General features: G+C 49.1%; 1 long non-coding RNA gene across 1 annotated transcript in view; it reads left to right on the top strand.

Moving 5' to 3' along the window:
* The window catches only part of LOC118452662, a 13,536-nt gene extending 10,762 nt beyond the window's left edge, over positions 1-2,774 (top strand). The window contains exon 3 of the long non-coding RNA XR_004842466.1: positions 2,710-2,774. This is a non-coding gene — a long non-coding RNA (uncharacterized LOC118452662). The remainder of the gene's footprint in view (positions 1-2,709) is intronic.
* The last annotated feature ends 2,600 nt before the right edge of the window (positions 2,775-5,374 follow it).

Below are 5,374 nucleotides of genomic sequence, written 5' to 3'. Positions count from 1 at the left end.
GCAACCACTGTAGTTCACAAGCCGGCTGCATTTTGCCCGGACACTTCTCCCCACGGCAAACCGCCTGTGTTTGGCCGAAGCCTGGATCCCCTTTCTGAATGCTGTGTCTTGGTTTGAAAAGAGCGGGGAGCCTCTTTCTTGGAAGGGTAAATCATGCTCTTGGGTAAAAATCTGTGCCTCCTAATTTATGCCCAGAATTTTATCCGCCTGATAAAATTTATCTGCGTTGGGCGAGGCCAGTTCTTTTAGATTTTTGGCAGAGACCAAGCTGGTGGAGACCTAACTCCTAGTGTCCTCTGGCCTTCAGCTTGATTTGAAGATCTTTTACATGCCCCTTGTTGTAGCAGCAGCGCCGTTTGCAAAGAGTCAGTCAGTCAGTCAGTCAGTCAGTCCCGTCCTTCACCTGACAGTCTGCACGCCTCCTTATGCATCAAAAAATACAGGCAGATGGTTTTGCTGCAGCGCTACCCTGCAAACTCACGCTTGGTACTTTCTCCAGAAGGAAACCTACACTGCACCTTGCCGCTGCTTTCCAGGATCCAAGGCCTGAGTGCCTTGTTTCCAAACTGCCTTACCTTCATGCTTACAAATGAAACAATATAAATAATTTTTTTTTCTTTTAAATGAAAGATCATTCCTCTCTGGCCTCATTTCTGTTTAAAAACCTGCTAAACTGAGTGTCTCCTGCAACTATGGGTGCATTTACTGTCCGATGGGCAGCACTGCCCTAGAACATTGGGCTCAGGTCCATTTTCGTCACAACTGGGCAGCAGCTTGGGGGAAGTCTGGCCATATCTTCCATAGGGACTGCACTCTTGCTGGGTTCTTGTAGATCTCTGGTAGGTGTTTCTGCTCTGGTTGGAGCAAAACTCCTTTTCTCATGGCTTCCCCCGACTGAGTAAATACGTGCTCAGTGCCGTGGCATTGTTCTTTGGGTTTGGGCTCTTTCCAGCTGAGTAACTATTACAGCCACATGGTAGTTTTTACGACAGGAGGACGGAGATGTGCGTCAGATCACTGGCCCGACTGGACCAGTATCCTGTCTCCAGGATTTTGGACAAGATTACTGGAGCCAGGGCAAGTTTAGAGTGAATATTGCCTTGCTACATTCTCCCAGCATTTACTGATTGGCATTTTGGAGAGTTTATGGGCTGGAGGTTGCATCTGAATGACTGTATTTAATAATCCCGATGGACACGCCTTGCACAAATGTGTCTTGATTCCTTTTTGACCCTGGTCATGCCTTTAGGCGCTCCAGTATCCCCTGGCAATGAGTTTCTCCATCCAGCTGCGTAGTGTGTGAAAAAGTACTGCTCTTCAACTGCTTCAGAGCAATTGTCTGATAATTTAAGGGTAAAACAAGCGCTCTGATTTTGTCAGATATACAGGCTAGGAAAGTGAAGACATGCCGTACATGCTCAGATTTCCCAGAACCGTGCACATGGTTTGGGCACGCATTAAATCTCAGTTACCTGGGCAAACGCGTTAGCAAGAACATTGGAGTCTTCAGTGGTGCTCCCCAGGCACGTGTAACTGGTCCCACCTGTGCAGGAGCCCAGCTGAGACCTACAAAAATGTGGTTTACGGGATCACTGGGGCAACCAAATGGAGAGGAATGGTTGCATGAGATCTGCGGTTCGTCGGCGGGTGCTCCCAGGCAAAAGGCAGCGGGGTGGGCGTGCAGGGGCCCCGCAAGCCCTGTGGCGGCAGCAGCAGTGATGACTTCCCAGGGCACCAACCTGAACTGAGGCCAACCTTACTTAGCTTTAAGGGTCCCGTGGCACGGACTGGAGTAGCATAACCGTACTGAGGGACTAAAACCAGCAGCTAGCTAATCGCTGCTGTGCTGAGCAGGTGGGGGTTTGTATGAAAGGTGGGTTGGAAGAAGCACTGCCGACACCGGGATGCCCGCTGGCATGAGCGGCGCTTTCAAGTGTCAGCAGCTGAGCGAGAGCAAGCGCATCGCCGGTCCCCGCTGTCACGGAAAGTGCTCCAGGTCTGCCTGCCGTCGCGCTACCTGCCTGGCCTCAGGGGTATGGCACCCCCTGAAGAGGCAGCGCATGCAAATGTCTTGCATATCTGTACTTTGGACCGTGCAATTGAAAAAAGCCCATCGTGTGCAACGAACAAACCTATTTTCAAGAGCTCTTCCTTCACACTGTTGTCTGGTTTTCACTGAAGAGCGTTACTTTCTTTCAAAGAGGAAGCAGGTGCTTAGAAAGGATTTGTTTTTGCAGCGAGGGGAAACTGCAGGACGCGTGGCCTTCGCTCAGCCCCTCTTTGCCTGGTTCAGAAAGCCCAGCTCTCAGCGGAGCTGCTTGCGCCGAGCAACCCTCCCAAAGCCCAGCCTTGCGGGGTGGTGGGCTTGCAGCCAGCTTTACCTTCCCCAGGGCGAGCCGGGGTGCACACACGGTCATGTGCGTGCCTGCACACATGTGCATGGGCTGTCCCCGCTGCTGACCCTCAGCTGGGAACTGCGAGCTGACAGGCGGTGAGCTGTCTTCGCTCCTTCTCTGTGGTAACCAGCAGAGATAAAAGGCAAGTTTCTAAGGTGACAAAACGGAGCTGGAAACAAGCACCGCTGTCAGAACTCTCTACCTTTGGGAGTCTTGCAAACTTTAGCTGCAAAGCCTAGACATGAAAGGGAAGGGAAGGGGGAGGAGAGAAAGGCAATACTGACTGTTTCTCTGTCCTTCTCTTTGTCTGCAGACTTCTCCTACCCTTTCTTTCCACCTTGGATGAAAGTGGCCACTGGGCTGAGGAGTTTTTGAGCAGGACTTACTAGCCAGAGAAGATGCTGGCAATGCTGCTTCTCCAGAAACCAAGCTGAAACCAAGATATTTTTCTTTTCTCCTAATTCACAGGCTTTTCAAAGAAATAAACAGAGGTAATCAGTTTTAACGAGAGATTTATTTTATCTCATTGCTTCACTGATACTTTGACGATTTCGTAGCAGCTGTGGATGAAACGCTGTTTCATTAGGCAGGATTTACAATCCCGGGGAAAGTTCCCTCCTGCCACCCTCTCTTCCCTTCTCTGACAGTGGTCTGCATGTCTGCCAGGCCGGGAGGTGGCTTTTCCCCATGCGGCTGTGGCCTCTGTGCCCAGATGGATGCTCCTGGTGGCCTTGGGGACCAGCAGCAGGAGGGAGCACGCTAGAGACAGACCCATTTCCCAGCTGTCTGGTGACAAGGAACCCTCGGGGCAAGGCCAGTCCTGAGTTGAGGAGCCGGGGTTGGTTCCCTCTGGACACCCCACAGGAGAGCGCCTGTTCCCTGCATGAAGCTGAGCCAGGGGAGAACCAAGCTCCGTGTTGGGCTGGGGATGGAGTCTCCATGTCCTGAGCTTGTCTCTTATTTCAGCTTTGCTGTGCCGTGACTCCAGAGCTGGTGAGCGAATGCTGAGGCCTGAATTGACGATTTTCATTCTAGCAGCAGCGAGCCAATTTCCAAATGCAACAGAACACGATATATGCTATATACATCAGATGTCATCCCCGCTTCACCGGGACAGTGCTAAGACAGGAGTCTGGCACACAGCAGTCTTTGATCAGTGTTAAACATGCAATCACCTGCTTTTAAGCCAGGCTTACCTATCTAAGGGAGAAGCATGCATTTTCTTCATGCTTCAGGAGTGCCTAACTGCACCCCATGAGGGTTTATCACTTCCCTCAAGCCTCGTGCAAGGAATAGTCACGCAAGTTCTCGAGCATCTTGCTTGTTCGTGCTGGTACAGCTTGCTCTGTTCACAGGCAGGAGATGCTCTCGCACACTGCAGTACGCCTCTGTTGTTGTGGCCTGCAAAACCTGTGTATTACTCGTGCATTCAGCAATATTTCACTGCGTAATCTGTGAAAGCCTTTTTAAAATCGCCGCCGTGTTGTGTTAGCTGTTTGCAGCAGCCGCTTCCGCAGCGTGATCGGCCCTCCCCCTCCGCGGTGCTTTGCTATGGGCCCCACTGAACGGAAGGGAGAAAAGAGAAGAAACGGGAACTTCTTTCTGGAATTGTATCATCCCAAAACTGAGAGAAGAAGTGAAACTTAAATAACATGGACTGTTTTTAGTAAAGGGTGGCGAACTTCTTAACCTCGCAGTGAGCGGTTCCCATGCTGCAGTCTGTGGAGGAGTGGCTGGATTCAGTACAAGAAGTTTCAACTCCTTATTTCCAGTCACTAATCTGTGTTAAATATCAGCCAGCATTATAGGAAGCATTCCCTTGGTATCTTCCAGTGCAGAGGGAAACCTCAGACCACCTCTGGAGTGAAATTTAGCCAAAGAGAACTGCTTAAGCCTCAGTTTCTGACTTATTAGTAAAGCATTACATGAGAGAAGGTGCAGCTTCATCCACCCACCAAGGTTAGTATGACAAGTCACATACTTCTCTTAGCCTAGAAAGAAATAGCACTTTGACTATTTTTCTGTGTTCTGCCTTAGAGGTCAGAAAAAGAAATGATACCGAAAGAGAAAGAAAGAGGAAAAAGAATAAACGTCAAATTTCTGGTTGAGAAATCACACTTTGCAACTGAAATTTCCCTCAAAACCACCTGACCCAATAGCAGCCTGGGCCTGATTCTCATATGAGTAGTCGATAGGATTTTCACTTGCAAAGGCTGATGGCAGCAGAGTGGGAATTCACACTCACAGTTCTGACTAAAAAAGGAAACCCTGTTTGCAGATTGTAGATGGGTAAAAATGGGATAAACCTGGGTGTTGCTCTGTAGTGTATAGCACTAACCATGAAAAGATGCACTGAGTTACAATATCTTTAGGAAAATAAATACAAACTATGACATGTTCCCCCTTAGCCTCCATAAGGTAAAACTTCAGTGTGATCCAAAGGTCAGAAAGCAGCGTCTCCTCTCAAAGAAATGCAGGACAAAGCATTTCTTGAAATATCAGTGGAAAGTATTGTATTTGATAAGCTTCCCACCACCCTCGGGGAGGTATTTGCATCTGTTGCTCTGGGTATAAGAGAACATTTCATATTCCTTGGACAAAACTAGGCTAAGATGGAATTACAGCTGGGAGCAGATTAATAAACTCCGAGTAAAACATACGATGGGACCGTAGCAATTATCTATCAAAACCAAGCACACTAAAACTCTGGAAATGTGAGGTTTGCAGGTAAATTTAACTGGAAATGTAAAAATGGGGACACACGAGGTCAGGCAGCCGAGCACGGCAGGCATGATTGTGCCTCTGTGAGTGCGATGGCAGTCCTGCCCCCCTATTTTGGGGCAGCACTTCATGGGATGCCCCCCCTTCATCTGCATATAAAATGACTGTCAGGAGGCCCATGATCTTCCCAGCCAAATCCTTCCAAAAATGATTACCCTGCAGGCATCGAATCACTTTGGTTGGAAAAGACCTTTAAG

This window comes from Egretta garzetta, unplaced genomic scaffold, assembly GCF_000687185.1.
Source record: "Egretta garzetta isolate BGI_Z169 unplaced genomic scaffold, ASM68718v1 scaffold46, whole genome shotgun sequence".
Classification (NCBI taxonomy): domain Eukaryota; kingdom Metazoa; phylum Chordata; class Aves; order Pelecaniformes; family Ardeidae; genus Egretta; species Egretta garzetta.
This window is presented reverse-complemented; position numbering and strand designations above follow the sequence as displayed.